The sequence below is a fragment of the Passer domesticus genome, chromosome 14, assembly GCF_036417665.1.
Source record: "Passer domesticus isolate bPasDom1 chromosome 14, bPasDom1.hap1, whole genome shotgun sequence".
Classification (NCBI taxonomy): Eukaryota; Metazoa; Chordata; class Aves; order Passeriformes; family Passeridae; genus Passer; species Passer domesticus.
The window spans coordinates 4538578-4556229 of record NC_087487.1 but is presented as its reverse complement, the minus strand read 5'-3'; the positions used below and the strand labels follow the sequence as shown (position 1 = coordinate 4556229).

Below are 17652 nucleotides of genomic sequence, written 5' to 3'. Positions count from 1 at the left end.
ACAGCAAGAGACTAGGTATTGTACCCAACTTGAGTGAACCAGCTCACCTCACTACATTAATTACAAGCACATTAATTTGCACTTTCACATTTTAAAAAATAAACAATGGACTCATAACAAGGTTTGGGTTGGGAGGGACCTTTAAAGGTCACCTGGTTCCAACTCTCTGCCGTGGGCAGGGACACCTTCCACCAGCCCAGGCTGCTCCAAGCCCCATCCAGGCTGGCCTTGGGCACTTCCAGGGATGGGGCAGCCACAGCTGCTCTGGGCAGCCTGAGCCAGGGCCTGCCCACCCTCACTGGGAAGAGCCAAACTCCTCTGCTAGACCAGAATTACATGCTCTTATACCAAGATACTGCAATGAAACTATTTCCCATTTAATGCCCTTAGTGCTCCTACTTCAATTATAAGCACTGAACAGGAATGTCTGTAGTATAGGAGAAAACAACCATTTGTTGGAGAAATGAATGTTTCATCCAATGAGTAATTCTCCTTCAGAAAAATAAATTTATTGCCAGGTTCAATTTTTGACTGCACTTTTTTGCAACAAACACAGAAAAATATTTAAATTTGGAAGTATTAAATAAGCTTTCCAGGCATAGTAACTGAGCAGTCTGTTCACTTATGGCCCATAAGCCATTTTGAAGGCAAAAAACATGTGCCAGTATATATTTATATAGGCATATATGTTCTCACTTACACCACAGGAAAAGACAAATGTGTTCTTAGATGTTATATAAAGTTTAGAGTTCATGGGGGTTGTTTTTATTTAAAAAAAACAAATCATCATCTATGCAGAGGGAAATCTAACATGTAGAAGCCCATGGTTAAAACTTTCCCCAAAACTCTGAAATACCATGTTTTCATATTCATAACCCTATATTAAATATGAAACATTTCAAAGCAAATATTTAAAGCTGGTGAATATAAGACAGAATCTCTGTATCTTCTCTAAATGCAGATGATCTCCTTCAGCAAATGTTAAGAAACTTCAAAGAACTCAGGCCAAGAAATGACCACTGCAGCATGTCTCAGATTCACAATTAACTTGCTCACAGCAAGGTGATCCCCACCTCACTTGAATTATGACGACTTAAAATGTTCATCCTGTTGTTTCGTGCAGAAGGAGGGAACTGTTCCTACACAGACCCAGCATGAGGCCCAGCAGCCCAAGACGGAGGCAGTTCTCAGGGTCCCCAGCACCGGTGCCGGGCCTCAGGGCACCTCCTGCGGCTGCTCCCGGGGCAGCACAGCCGCTGCTTTTCCCTTTCCCTTTCCTTTCTTCTCCTTTCCCCTTTTCGTTTTTGCTTTATTCTCTTCCTTGCCTTCCAACCGCTGCCCTCCCTCCGTCCCTGAGGGCCGGCGCTGCCCGCGGCCAGCAGCCCAGCAGCCTCCTCCCCTCACGGCTCCCTTCGGCAATCTCGGCACCCACGGCGCGTCCCCAAGAGCCGAGCCCGCGGTGTCAGATGGCAGAGGCTCGGCCCGCTCCTTTCACCAGAGATTCCCTTATCGAGGCACCCATTCAGTGCAATAATGCAGCACCATCTATTCACGGTATTGCTTTACACAGCCTTTCCAAGATGGTATTTTAGAAAGATCAGGTATCTTTTGAGCTTCACTCACACAGGTGAGGAGGCAGTATTTTCTGTAAAACGGGCACTCTAGAAGACAGATGGGTTTGGAAGGATTGATAAGAGGTGTAAAAGATACTAGAGAAACCAAGTAGGCAGGTGGAAGAGCTCTACTCCAGCCAAGTTTTATCACTCACGTAAACAATGCAAACCTGGTTCTAGGATTGCACTCTATCTAAAGAAGAAAAAAATTACTGCCAGGCTAAACACAGCAACCTGCAACGTGTTAGTGATGGCCCCAGGAGGGTTCTTCTCTCTTTCTTTACCTCACACGAAACCCCAGGTATCCACACAGCACCTCTGCAATCATTTGCATTCTCTCAACAGTATCTCTGTCAGGGAGTGTTTGGGGCAGGGGGAAATCACAGAAAAATGGTGAACTGAACTCTCTTTTCCACTGGGATTACCGCTTGAACAGTGAGCAAGAAGCCTTTCTCTCCTTCCCCAGTCTCTATCTCCCCTCCACACTACAGCAATGCCTCCTTCTTTGCTTTTTCGCAGTTATAATATTGAGCCTGCAAAACAGTCTGTTCAGCAAATGGCAGCTGAAGCATCTTTTACTTCATTTAAGCTGCTCTTTCAGACATCCCCTGCACACCGTGGGAAACTGGCAAGTTGAAAAGAGGTCATCACAGTCTGCATCCCATCAAGACAAAAAGTTTTCATGGAAAATAGGTGGGATATCCAAACGTCCCTGTCAGACAGGAGCAGCACAGCCCAACAGCAGAAAGGGTTTTTCTGATGCAATTCTGTACTGCAGAATGGCAACCAGGTAGGTATGTCCTGATGTATAAGGCAGACATGAGAATTCAGCTACATTATTTATTCTTTTTACATTATAGATGAAGGGAAGGAGGAGTTATAGAATGGACTTCAGCCTTAACATAAACATAACTTCCTACAGAAATAGCTTCAAGGTAGGAAAACAGACCTACATGCTGTTTTCATAAAAAAAGATTTCTAAAAATCTAGACAACAAATCAGCCAAAAGCAAACACATGCAAAAGCATTTTAAAAAATTGCCTGCAAAATGGAAAATGAAGCAGTCCTTCAAGTGCTAAATACCAGATGCTTAAAAAAACTAAGCATAAAAACACCATTGCAAAGTACTTGGAAGTTTGAATTAACCAAAAAAAAGTTCTACACAAGAAAATAACTTTAAAAAGTCTACACAAAGCTGAACTGATTCCATATTCCATAGCTCCATACTGATTAAAAAAGCAAGGAAATTTCATTCTTATGAATTTAAGTCCTTACTCCTAGACTGAAGTGTCAGAATTCAAGACTGTTGAATAAATTCCAATTCTACTTGAAATGATTGCACAAACGTGGAAGTTAAAAAAAATAAAAATAGATCAGCCAGAGACATAACACAGCCACTGGCCAAAACCATTTCTGGGTATGTGGCATATTTAAAGACACCTCACGTTTTCTGAAACATTTCTAGTGCCGTAGATTTCTACCTGGAATTCCTTGAAGCAGCTTTACCTGCATGCAGGGCCTTGTGGAGAGGAAGAGAGGCTGAACTCAAGGAGCTCTGATGTAAACCTGCTGCAGTCAGAGGTTCCCTAACATGTCCTGAATCTCAACAATATGATTACAGCACTGCTGTGAGGTTTTAAGATCTAAACCTGTCTGAAAGAGCATGAACACATCAGCATATTGTGGCAAACTGGAAATTAGGATTTTAAGCTTTACACAAGAAACTATTTAGCTTCAGTAGGACCTCTTAAGAACAACACATAATACAGATATTTGAATATTTTCTTTCCCCAGGAAAAAAAAATTAAAAAGGGAAGGATAGAAACAAAACACCTATTAAAGGAATCACACAAAGTTAGTCCAAATTTCTGACAGATAAACAAAGTATTAGACATTTGGGTTTTAGGACAGACTCCTTTTCCTGGGTATCTGCATGATCTAAACAATGAGCATATCACAGGATGCCAAAAACTATGGCAACCAATACACCAGAAAGGTATTTTGTTACTCTCTACTTGCTGCAGCAGCAGATTCTTGTGCTCTTCCATAAAGTATTTGGAAAACCAGAGCATTTGAGGCAAGAGGATTCCTAAAAACAACTCTATGTAAGAGAACGGTAAGAAGCCATTTTGTAAGGTTTTCAGTGCATTTATGCAGATTTATAAGAAAAGGGGTGTAAATATAATTCTGCTCTTCCCAGCACCCTCTCAGCATCTGGCTGTCAGTGGGTGTGAGACTTCCCTAAACAGGCAATACACTTGGACTACCAGTTTTTAGTCAGGGAAGTAACATATCTGCCACTAGCTCTAGATTCAAGTTTTATTTATTATGAACACTTGAAAAGCACTTAAAGATAAAATCGCTACACAGATTTTACATGGACACTTTATGTTGTTCACCACGTTATCACATATTACCCAGGATATTTCTGCACTACTTTTAGTGTTGCAAGAACTCGTATACCCACAAAAACTCTGTGCATTTCTTGTCATTAATGATAACCTGGTAGAGACCACACTGGAGTAGCTGCAAACAGCCTGGCTGTGCTTTCCACAGCCACAAAATTCTGCTTTTCAGAGCTGCTCTTCTGAAACTGCTGTTTCCAAATTGAGCTGTACCTGCCAGCCCTATCCCTGTCTCGTTCAGCATCAAGACGAACATGCTGGAACTTGTTCTGTTTGCAAATATACATTACTTAAATCCTTCATCACCACCAAGAGAGGCTATCAACAGATTATTCCCGTACTACATTTATCCGAAGCACTCCTGGGACTAAATCAAAAGTCATAAATCCTTATTTAATTAGCTTGTGTAAGAAAACACAAAGACTGCACTAGCACTTACACACCAAGGCTCTGACAAATCCAAAGGCAGAGCAGGGCTGCAGCTACCAAGCCCCACCAGGTACATCACACTTTCTGTGTCTGTTTAGCCATGTAGAACATTACTAGAAATCACAGAGAGACTGAGAGATTGACAAAATTATGAAATACTGGGGAAATCTCCAGTGCTTGAGGCTGTCAAATGTCAAAGGAAATTCAAGAACTTTTAGGCAAGCACAAAATGGCAAAACTTTCAACTAGTTAAATCCAATATTAATTCACTGTTACCAATAAATGATGTATTTTTTTATAAAGTGTATGGCATGAACCAAACATAAAAGAAAATATTCCCAAGGTAATGGCATTGTAAAAACCTCAAATCTTGACTCATAACTTTTTTTTTAATTATTGTTTAAGCACAACTTGCTTAAACAATACAGACAGCACTGTATATTTATATCATCATCAAAAGTAACAGAACCAAGATCCTATTGTTTGATGAATGAATTTTACAATGAAGCAAAAGCTGAGAATTCTTATAGATAATAAATGTGCAGGAATCAAAGCCTGCACTGCTATTTCATTAGAGAGTAAACAGCCAAAGATATCAGTTAGATGCCAAATGGTATTCACCCTCCAAAGCCTATAATTCAATATAAGTTTAAATGGTAAATAAGCTCAGCACTGAACAATGCTCCAGAGCCACCCAAACCCAGTCAAATAAATCATCTCTTTGAACAAGTAAGCTTTTAAACAGGCATACTTAGACTAGGCTCTAAATTATTATTTTTCCTAACTTCCAAAATAAAGCTACAACAATAACAGAACCAACAAGATATTTTAGAATATCCCCTGCATGCCAAATTGGAGCACTAAGTAGTATTTCAATTTTCTTTTCCATTTCAGCTTCTGACTCACTGAAACATCCTCCTTGATTTTTACATTCCTTTTCAACAACTCTGTATAAAAGGATTCACTGCACTGCTACAGACAAAAATTCCCTTTTTCCTGTTCCCCTGATCACATTCACCAGCAGAGGGGCTGGAACCTGTGGAAGGTCCACCCAGGTGAAGCTCCCTGAACAGCCCAGGCCAGAAGAGAAGGAGGGAAGGAGCTGCCAGAGTCTGTCCTGCAGTGCAGCAATCAGGGCTTGAGCTGGACTTTGGGTCTGACACACACTTGGGGTAGAGACCACCTTTTCACAGAGCCTTCCCCTGCACCCAGGGCTGCTGTTCCTGACTGCTCACCACAAACCAGTATTGCATTTTCATCTCTCAGCAGTCCCATTTGAGAAAGCAGCTGTACAAATGCTTCCAGACTTCTCACTGCCTTATATTAGTCTCCAAAAATTAGTGCAACACATGGCAGTGTGTTCCCTAGAAATCCAGGAATTTAACTATGACAACACTTGGAGTTCATTTTTTATGGAGGCACTTTTGAAGTTGCACTCAGGTCATACTTTTCTTGAAAACAATTTACAGAAATATTTGGAAGACAACAAGAACCCCAAGCAAGAAGCCCTTCCCACCCTAAATTGTGACTGAAAGCACCTCTAAAGCACTTCTAAATGAAAACAATTGTATCAAAATGTGGTTATAGGGGAATAATCTTGGAGCAAAGCATCTCAACAACATAAAAGAGACATGATACTTCAATACCCTGAAACACAGGCCTCTCATTTACAAGAATAACACTGCAAAACTCCTATCCAACAGTAGCTTTGCTCCCAGCAGCACCTGTGCCAAGCCCAAATCTGATTTCTCACTCCTATAATCTACATAACCAAGCTTCCTTGGGTGCTGCTTAAACACCCAGTCATTTTGTCACAGGGACTGCCCATGGCTCCTTTGATGCTCTCCTAATCCTCAAGCACACTCATCACAGGACAGCTCTCCTACACTGCTGATCTCGGGCAGCAGCATCCTCCTGCCTTCCCCAGCTACACCCTCATTTGCAGAAGAGTGGCAACTTAAAAAAAAAAAAACAAAACCAAAAACAAAAACACAAACCCAAAAAACAACAACAACAAAAAAAAACCACCACAACACCACTTTGGAAAAAAATGTCTTTGGTTAAGAAACAAACTGTTTGCTTTTTTTGCCTAGAATACCTGGATTTAATTACAAAGAATCAGAGTAAAGATTAACTTAACTATTTCTGTGAAGGCAAGTGTTGTTCCAAAGAAAAAAAAATGAAGCCCTTTTATTACCAAAAATCTTCCACAAACATGAGGGGCGTGGAGGGACAGCCACAGCAGATATACAGGGAACACAGCAAATTCCAGGGAAATCAGAGGGTCTAGCAGATCCTACACTCACACATCACCTCTGACTTCACAAATAAGTAACTTAAAACAGCAGCATGCAACAAAACTGGAGAGAAACACTTCTGCTCAGCCACGTTCTTATTCTTGACATACCAACAGAAATTGAAGGAGATGGCAGGAGTTGAAAGCTTTTTCAGTAATGAGGGAACTGAAGTTACCAGTTATAATTCCGGCCAACCTTCCTCCTTTTTCATGCTGGGGGGGAAGAGACAACTACTATATTTTCTGAGAGCACAAGGCTGCCAACTGGCTGTTCTGCTGGAAAGGATTAAAATGCAATGTCAAGGAGAACTGTTGGAAGAATGAGACTAGGAAAAGCATACAGCTGGGAGCTGGGGACTGTTCCTTGTGTCTGACAGTACAACATGGATTTTAATACTTCTCCAGGACCTGCAGAGCAAGGGGCTGCTCTCCAGTAATTTAGTACTGACACTTTTAAGTTTACTTGGCAACAAGACCAGGAGGCAAATTCTTCTTTATAGTTTCACTGGTGCAGTTCCAAGGCAGTGACAGTGGAGTCAGTGGCACTACGTCACCATAAAGGAATTGGATTCACTTCCCATCTTTTACCATCTCTGCAATGAATAGGATAGGGAATCTGAAAAAGCAGCAACTTCATTTATATTTAACAATCTATTCCTTCTGCCAACAGAAGATTATATTTAATCAGAAGCACTCCTTCCTTTTCCAGCACCTGGTGGATATTAATTGCTGCAGCTCCATTCTGTGGCTGCCAAGGCACTGTACGCACTGGGAGGGACTGGGAGCTCAGGAGAAATGTGTCCCAGGTGCTCCTGAGGACAAGCCCACCATGCACACACACAGAGTTATGGAAGCTTTAGTCTCAAGGAGGCACCCAGGCTTGTGGGTGCTCTCACCACTGCCATCCTTCTCCACCTCCAACCCAGCATTTGCCACCTCCTCCAGCTTCATTCAACTCACACAACGAGTTCTGCCAGAGAATCCACCTCTGTCACTAAAGCAACATCCACAGCCATAACAAATTAATAGTAATAAATGAGTAGTGTCTTATATTGACAGCAAACTGGTGGGTGTGATGAAGAAAAGATACTCATTTGCTTGATACATTGTGGGATATTAAAATCAATGCTTGGTATTTCCAGCTACGAAGCTAATCAATTGCTTTTATAAGCTGAAGCCTTCTCCTTCCTTAAAGCACTGAAAAATACCTTAGCCTAAAAAAATTAACTCCAATTCTAAGGAGGCACATTGAGAAAGCTGAGGAGAATGGTAGTAAGGTGCCAGATACCTTTTCTGTCAGGTCAAAAAAAAAAAAAAAGCAAGCTTGCTGTTTGCAGTTTGTTTCCTTTACATTCACATTATTGGTTTTCATTTTTTTTTTTTTTTTTAAATAAAAATTCTCTGGCCATCTTCATACTCAACCATATTACTTGTGGTAATTTCCCTTCTGAAGTACACGTGCATGAAAGGTGGTGTCAGGAAAGAACTGCAGCTGCAAGGCAGGATCAAATGCATGTAGAAAGTGCTGCACAGGTGTCAGCCAGAACATTCTTGTTTATAATGCTCTGGTCATGAATAAACACACACCATGGCATCCCAGAACACCAAGGCCACCAAGGCCTCCCTCCTTTACTGGAAAAGAAATGCAGTGGACCGGGTCTCAGTGCTAGAGTGTGCAAGCAAATAGTATTTCTAAAGGGAAAGAGAGGAGCGAGAGTAGAAGGCATAACAATATTTTTATGCAACACAGACCTGCTCATACTACAGAATTTCACTGGCACAGTTATGTCAGTAGCGAGAAGAAAAAAACCAAAATACGCCCACAAGTGGCATCACAACGCCAACAAAGCCTCCCAGAGAGAAGAAACTTTTCAGCAAGGCTGTCATTTGGTCAGTACAGTTTCTATCATTTAATCAGATGGTTTAAAACAGCCAAAGGGATCCATCTGAGATTGCTTCATTGTCCTCTGGAGGAAGGAAGCTCCCAGCCTGGCTTGTCCAGGTGTTGGGTGCATCTCCCCTAAGTGCCCTCTGTGTGCAGCACAAGCCCCACAGCCCAGAGCACTCTCAGCAGGGCTCAGCCTCCTCTGGCTCCTGACACAGCACCCAGACAAGCCACAAGTCCTGTCTCAGAGGCTTCTGAAAGGAGATCCTACCTAGAGATCTCCAGCCTGCTAATCTGCTGCCTCTGAAATGCAGAGCCACTTGGTCCAATTAGAACTGCAGGGAATATTCATCCTGTCCCTGACTAAGATGAAGCACTTCTTTCAAAAGCCACTGTGGCACAGTGCCAGCACTAGGGAGTCCAAGTGTTCTGTGTGGAGCCAAGAGTTATTAATTAGTTTTATTAGTGGCAGGTCCTTAATGTGAAGTGACAGGGAAAGAGAGAATATCCCATCACTACTGAAATATAAATTGTCCAGATTTCAGTTTTGTTGTTCCACAACACATACAGGCGGCCAGCCAGGGAAGAGTGAGGAAGAGTGAACACAGCCAAATGCCTGTATTCAGTGTTCCTGTATATTAATGGCGCACTGAAAAGACTCTGTTACCTCAGGTGGCTCTCTGGGGAACTGTTCATGAATTTTAATTATGAGGGAGGGAGCATTTTGAAAAATAACGCCGCCTGCATGTTAGCATCAAGCATGGCCTAAGCTACAGCAGTCACTTCCCATGAAAATAAAAGAGGCGAGATGAGGGGGAGAAAGCCTACTCCCTTTTGCTTCAGTAGGACTGCTAGTCTTGTCAGAAGGGGTCTTGGCCTCAAGGATGGGCTCAGCGTTCAGAGATCAGCCTAAGAAATGCCTGAGCACAAGCAGTAATAATTAATTCCTGTACAGACCAATGCAGACGTGTGGGCAATAAGGCCGCAGACGGACGCTCAGAAAAAACAGTGCCATGTCAAATGCCTCAAAGGAGAGATCATTCCAGAACAGGTCAGCAGTGAGCACAGCTGTGCCCAGTGATGCCTTCAGGCCTGCAGCTTGTTCATGGTGTCCACTGTGAGCCCAGCCCACCAGGCTGCCCAGGAAGGGCACGCTCAGAAAGAACACCCGACACAGGATGGAAAATGCAATACAAAAACAGGTGAAATCACCTACGTGAAGCCACGTCACAACTGTTTTACAAAGAATTTGCACACTGCTCTACTCCTCTACTCTAAATCTGGACATGATGTGACACATGACATTAAGGTTGCTTCCCACATCCACTCCAGTATGGCTCCTCCGCAAGACAAGGAATAGGAAGTGTGAGTACAAGCCTGCAGACCAGACCTCCAGCTAAATGAGCTGCCATTGTTATTGCTTAAAAACTGCTCGTGGGAAAGAGAGGAGAGGCTCTCTAGCAGCACCCCCCTCCTTTCCCTGCCAAGTAAAGCCAAAAAATCCTTGGAGCAGAAGGTAAGTACTTCCAACAGTCCACAGGGCCACGCGACTTTTTCACTTGGAAGGAAAAATATGGGTAGGGGGTATAGGGAAGAGGGAGAGAAAAGAAGAGAAAAGTGGTAAATAACCAACCATTCAAAACAAATCCTTGTGTCTGCTTTGCCATAAAGCCCTCCAATCCCAGCCCTGCTCTGCAGCAACTGCTGCAGATCTGAGCAATCACAGTTATCTCTGAGTAACAGCGTACCTGCAAGAAAAGACCTGGAAAAACATTAATCTGATGGAAAGCTTTAAAGCAGCCGCATTAAACAAAGGCAGCCAAGGCTACTCTTGCAACTTCTGAAGTAAATAATTTCCCTGTGGAAAAGGAGCCCCATGGACTAAACTAATAAAGAGAACTGTATGATCTAATGGTAATATTTTTAATTAAGTTAGCTTTATCAGATTGGCAGGAATGAAGCGATACCCTAAAGAAAACTAACCTTCAAACAGGAAAAAAAAAGAGGGGGGGGAAGAATAAATTTGCATTCAGACACCCATGAAATTCCAGGAAAATTTCAGAACATCAGTGACAGAGCTTGTTGTATTAAAATCTCTTCTGAATGTTGTTGCAGCTGGGAGACAAGCAGCTTCACGTTGTGTCTTTAAATAAGGAGGAGGTGAAAATAGTTACCTTGCTTAAAGGAAAAAAAAAGTCACCACCAGCAGCTAAAATCCCAAAACCTTTCACTGCTCTGCTTGCCCAGGCCATTGAGGGAAGCACAAAAAAAAACCAACCCCACAGCAACCTCATGACGCTGCTCTCAAAGCAGAACTTCTGGCACATGGAAGATTATTCCTACTGACGAATAAAAACACATAGGGGAAGGAAAAGGTTTCAGAAAGCCAAAGATGAGCTAGGCTATCAAAGGCACTGACCATTTCCACTTTGCAGATCTCCATCAAGTATTTAAACTACATGGCAGTGCTGGTCAAGAGAATAAAGCATGAATTTAAGCAGCCAATATATAAAGATGGACATCAAATGTGTCCTGCCTTTATTAAAAGTTCCATTTAACACTCAGAGGTCAAGACCAGACCCCTTCCATTGCCTTCTGCTGACAGCAAAACCCTATTATGCATCAATTCTACAGTTACTAATGCTTTAAAATCTCAAGTTCAGACTCCAAAACCACAACTCTATCATCTCTGGTTTCATTTTTAAAATAAGTTACTCAAATTAGCACCTTCATTTTTAAGAATTTGAATTTAACTATACAGAAATGAAGTTAGGAAACACAGCTATATACCACAAACAAAAAGATTTTTCCAGTATTTTCAAGTGACAGCAATTGCTTTTCCTTGCCATTACTTTTTTTCTGCAACACTCTCTTGAGTCTTCTCATCCTGAAAGTAGCAACCAAAATGGCTCTTCATACAACAGTGTCCAAGAAATGGAACACAAATTATGAAACACAAGAGAGCTGAATAGGAAAGGAAAAAAAAAAATCAAGTGTTTTATATCTCCTCATTCTAATTGGGATGAACAGTACATGTGTTCACTGAAAAGAAAAAATAAGCCCATTAGCTCTCAAATGAAAGACAAATATCAGGGAACTCTCACAAATGGAGCTCTGTCGTCCAGAATGAAAAATACAAACCAAAAATTTGAATCCATTATGCTGGGGTTTTCAGATCATCCTGTCACAAAAGTGAGCCCCTGAACACTCAAATATCTTCTAACTACGGCTCCTTATTAGCTCCTGTAAGCTTTGCTTGAGGTAGAAAGAAATAAAACCTTTTGCTCTTGGACACCTATTAAAGGTGATTTTTTTTTATACTGCATTCTGCAACACTGCTTCAGATTAAGAAAATAATTTTTATATTTTTATGAATTTTTGAGCAATTAGTAAAAGCTGTAGATTTAAAGATGGATGTGTGGGAGATCAAAGGTAATGCATCTGAAGCCCTCACACCGACCCCAACATGTATCCATGTAAATAATTTCAGTATAGTCTTTCCAAAACCAGCATGTAGCTATTTAAACAATCTTAACAATTCTATGCATAGAAATTATGTCTATATACAAAGTCTACAGTGCAAATAAATTGCACAGCTAAGAATAACATAGGTAAATTGTATTTACCAAGAGTGAGATACTGTTCTGAACATGCATTTGAGTCCTGGGTAAATTTAAATTGCTATCCCTGTCCAGTCACCCATTTTGCTGAAAAGTTGGAAAAGCCTGAACACTAAAATGTCACCTTTCTCCACTGGCAAGACCCTGTGAGGGCTTATGGTAACCTCTGCTCTTCCAGCAACTTGGTTTTATTATTTTCTTTAACAGACCGAAGGCTTCTCCCCAGGGCCATTCCTGGGGGCTGCAGCACAGCTCTGTGGCCTTGTCCCACAGTGCCACCACTGCCCCGGGCTCTGATGGCACCTCAGTCCCCTGGGCACCTCCAGCCTCACCCAGCAGGGCCCTGTGCAGCAGAGCAGGAGACATTTCAGAGGCTCCTTGCCAGGCTCCTCTGCAGAGCATGAGTGTTGTGCCAGCAAAAAGACACAAACCCCTGCAGGGACCATGTGGGGTACAAACATCCACCCTTGGGGCTCTGCCTCTGCCACAGGGGTTATCCACTGCTACTCACCATGGGCAGACTATGGGTGCTAGCATAAAATACACAAATTGCTGCTTCAGAGCTCTCTAAGGAAAAAAAAAAAAAGAAATAAAATATGGAAGAGAGAGAAGGCCAGGGGCTCAGCAATAATGGAGGAAGCTTCAAGGAAATACATGGCCTGTCTCCCAACTCCAAGCCCTTGAAGGAATACAAACCTTCAGCATGCTCTGCCTTCTTCCCTAGTACCTCTGCTCACTTCTTGAGAGTTCCTATTTTGATTAAACACACGAGAAGCTGGAGAAACGTCTTTATTATTTAACAAGGCCCTGCAAACACTCCCTTGGGGACCTGAATGCCTGCACTGGCAGAAGAAGCTCACCAGTGCATGGGGCTGCTCTCAGCAGGGCTCCCAAGCTGAGCCAGAGCACACTAATGATCCCATCCATGATAGATGATCTGTCCTCTGTGCACTAGTGAGCATGCAGAGTAATTGCTTCACCCCAGCACACAGATTCTCCTCCGAGTACACCTGGGAAGAGCTGTGGGGAGCTGGGCTAAGAGCAGTTTTGGCAGAGTCCATGAAAGCTGAGCAGTGTTTAACCTCTGCAGCACCTTACACCACGCCAGCTGTAATGCTGTTATCTAAAAGCACACAGAGGCAGATGCATGTTACACACAACCATCCTCTCACCCATCTTCATAACACAGAGTTGTGCAACAAACAACATCCTCTGCTGTCACATTTCTTAGAGCACCAAATAAGCCAAACATCCGAGTCATAGAATACATCAGCAAGGTAGAAAAGGAAATGTAAAAGCTCTGTGCTCCTGCCTATGTAACATAGCAAAAGCAGGCAGCTTTTCCATGGCCTGCTTTATCGCTGTGTTTGGATTAGTGCAATGTGAAACGCAGCAACTGCTGTTATGTAACTAAACCCTGAGTATACAGTTGTCATTCTGGGTAAATTTAACTCTGCAGGTTTAGGACAGAGGTCTATCGCCAGGCAGGCCATGTGAACTAAGAGAAATTTAAAGACACAGGGACCTTTTTTGTTTGCTTCTTGCACAGAAATGATTGGGTGGGTCAGTCCTGCATCAAGGCCCCAGCGTGCCTGTCACAGAGAGCTGGTGGTGACAGCCACTGCAATAGTGAGCTCAAGAGCACCAAATCCTGGGAAGGCAGAGCTGCCTGCTGAGGCAGCTGGCTCCCTTCTCCATGTGCAGGCACCAACAACACAGACAATTCCAGGGTTTAATGCAGTGAGGAGCCAAAGTGCACGTGCTTGTACCGTGATGAAATCATAACAGGGAGCCTTGTAATGAGAATAGAGTGTATTATTAGCACTGTTGGGAAACTGTTTTAGCACTTGCAATTAGTGCTTCCCTATGACTATCAGTTAGTATTAATCTATTAATCTGTTTTCCTTCTTTTATCATTTAGCAAGAGGCAAGTAGTCACTGAATTACCTTTAGCTGAAACTGGTGAATAAGCACTGACATTGGAACAGTGTCAGGGAATGATAACATTGCTCAACCAACATCAGAAAATAAACACCTGAAGCACTAGCAGTAAATATGTGAATACCTCAGAACTGAAATATTTCTAGAAAAGCCTCCCTGAAACTGACTGTAGGCTTATTTTAACATCTCACCATGCAATATCCTAATAAATTTGAAATACCACTAAGTTATTGGTTTGGGGCTTTTGTTTTTCTTTCTTGCACTTTACACAGCTGAAGAGCTTATTTTAGCTGAACAGATCCTTCTACCAGCAGAGATTTCTCCCCCGTTCTACCAGCAAAGCTGCACCATCCCCTGATCAGGCCAAGCCTTCAGGTTTTGCTGGAAATGGTTCCATGTGTTTGAGAGTAAAAACCAACTTCTTCATTGATAGAATAGTTTTCAATTCTCTGAAGAGAAACTTGTTTTCCGACTTGAATGAATGAGGACATTGCAGAAGGAAAGAAGATTGTAGTGACTTCCACTGGATCACCTGCTGTTGACAACTTATCCTCCAGTTCACAGGTTTGCAATAGATAGTGACAAAGCTTTTCTTGGATTATTGCATTCCAAAGAAATATACTGAAACCCTGAAAGCTAAGAAGCTGACTGTGATGTGACAAAAGCATGAACTGAAGCAACATATGTTTTAACATATTTTAAAGACAAGCACAATTGACTGTCTCTTGAAACTCATTAAAATAATTCTCTTCATAAGCAAAGTACATTGCAATAGGATGAGAACAGAAAAAGAAGAATAAGATGGTGAAGAAAAACCAATAGCTTCACACAATTTAAAAAATAACATCCTACCTGATAAATTTATAAAGAGTCATCTACCATCTGTGTTTTGAAAAACGTGTTCATTTTCTTTCAACTGCAAATCTTGTTGGGGCGGAAAAGCAGGATTTACAGAATTTAACAGAGATTTCTAGACATTCTGCAAGACACCCAAGGAAGCAGCTCTGACTGCACTGCTAGACAGCACAACACCCAAAGGGATCCTGCTGAACGTGCACAGGTCACCTCTGCACAGCTGGCCCAGTCCAACCACTGCCACACCAGTAGTTTCACTGCTCATCCATCGTATAACAAACATTATTTTTATTTCCCCATTTTCCCTTTAAGGAACTCCAGAAAGAAATGTGAGAGCCCCATCAATTTCCCAAATGCATAGGTTCTAGAAATAAAATGTAACGAACTCACACAATCACCAGACTGATGTGTGGCCAGAGATGCAGCTGCTGCAGCATTCTGGATCCATGGGTCTCTTCCCTAGAGATAAGAGCTGCTGGCCAAAGTGCTTTTCAGCAGATACTGGATGGCACAGCTTGGGCCAAACCAATCCTACAGGTTCAGAGCCTGTCTGACACAGACCTGCCTGTGGAGTACCACAGAGTGCTAAGGGAACGCAAAGGCTGAAATTGACAGTGACTGCCATAATGCTTTCTTTATTTTCACTTTCACTGCTTCCCCCTTCCAAAAATTTATCTACAAGGAAAAAGTGAAACGTTAGTGATGACAATAGAGAAACAGAATTATGTTTCACCAAGTAATCTTCAGTTTCTTCAACCCCTAAGTTATGCTCACATCAAGATACATGTGAATTCTTCCACCAGTATCTGCCAAAAGAGAGATATACTTTCAGTATCAGAACCATTCCTTTGCAGCACCACTTCAGTGTAGCTAGGCCAGATAAATGCACTGCTTTTAAATACTTCTTTCCAATTTGTACTATTAATCCACAATTTTCATGCTACCAAGTGAACTAAAAAATCATCTCTCTCTACCTGGAGCAGAAGATGCCAGGAGCTGGCTGCCAGCCTCTGTGTACAAGCTGGGCTCCACAAGCCCTGCCCATCAAGCAGATTAGATCAGCCCAGACACTCCTGGTACATTCAATGCCTGTTGATTACACCCACAAGCCACACCCATCTTTCCAATTACTCCTGGCTTCATCATTCCTTTTCCCTCTAGGCTTGTAGACAGTTCTGTATCTTGTTTCCTAACAGACGTAACAAGGTCTTTGATGTTCTCATCACTTCTCTTTAACTTCCATTATAGTCAGCATTTTCATTGAGACTGAAATTAGAGCTTAATGCTCCTTGTTTAAAAAGACTTTCAAATAAGTCAATTAAATGTATCAAGTGACATATGTATGTTTTTTAAATGTAAAAACCCTATGCAACTCATTGGACTGGACTTTTTTTTTTTCACTTGAGCTGACAATGTTCCTTTCAGAATCAAACTGAAATGCCAAGAAAATAACACAAGTTCTAAAAATGCCCATCCTAATGAGGGAGGAAGACATTTTAAATATATACCTCCTTACTGCTGAACTGGTTACATTTATTTTATGTGAGTTGGGTGTTTTACACTCCTCCATGACTTACACTCTGATGACAGCAGAAGAAACAGGGTAATATATAATTATAAGGAGGAAAAGCTGGAAGCAGTTGCTCAGGAAGCTAGCAAAGCTGGCCAGCAGCATGTGTCCAAAGTAGAACATTAACTTTTTGATTCCCAGGTACACAACTGAGTAACAACACAGACAATTCAAAAGAAAGACTTGAAAATTTTACATTTCCAATACATGTGAGGAATGGAAATGGAAACAATCAATTAGCCATCCAACAGGAGCTGCAAGTCAAGGGCTAGCAATGTGAAACAAAATGTGTCTTGGGACATAATTATTGTACCATACTGACAGAGGCTCCTGTCTTCGTGTTCCATCCAAACCTCTGCTCCCAAGGGACATTAAATTTAAAATCACAACGGTTTGTCAATATTTCTAATAATTTTAGACTAAGGAAATTATGAGTCTTCCATGAGTCCACATTTGAAGCATACAAAAAGCTTTATAAAGAGCAGTGTGGTTTGACAAGAACAGTTCATATGCTTTGGCACTAGATGAGCACTGCCCCACTTCTCCTCTTGAAAAAGAAATTTAGTGTAAGGGCAAGGTAAACTTTTCCCCTTTGTCCAAATTAAGAACTTATTAAAGCCTTAACAAGTTTTCACTCAAGCATTCTGTATTTCCAAGCACACCCATATATCACAGCCTTTTCCACAGGCACTCCATGTTTTGGCTTTTATTCCTCCAGAGTCTGCTGTGCTTATTTCACAGTTACATGCAGGATTTTTAAATGTCCACAACTCGTTTTGAGGTTGGCAGCAGACAAGTGGCTTCTGTTTCACCCATGAGCATATGCTGCCTATTTAAACCAGCTTCATTTCCAGTTTACCTTGGACAAAGCCTGGTGCATAGAAGACACCAATCAATGGTAATGTATCATCAGCAGGACCTCCTTATTACTCTACAGAGTTCATGAAAGCCAGTAACTCATGATGAAATGGAAGCTGCAGGACTGAGCAGAGAGAACAGAAAGGCAAGGTCTTGCCTGCTCAGTGAGATCAGCACCAG

At 41.9% G+C, this 17652-nt stretch overlaps 1 protein-coding gene and 1 long non-coding RNA gene across 3 annotated transcripts in view; one reads left to right on the top strand and one right to left on the bottom strand.

Annotated features, from left to right (window-relative positions):
- The window catches only part of RORA (RAR related orphan receptor A), a 472196-nt gene that overhangs the window by 311777 nt on the left and 142767 nt on the right, over nucleotides 1-17652 (bottom strand). The window lies entirely within an intron of this gene.
- On the top strand, nucleotides 1437-8017 carry LOC135280776 (uncharacterized). The gene is made up of 3 exons (XR_010347617.1): nucleotides 1437-1554; nucleotides 2133-2403; nucleotides 5342-8017. It is a non-coding gene; the product is annotated as an uncharacterized LOC135280776 (long non-coding RNA).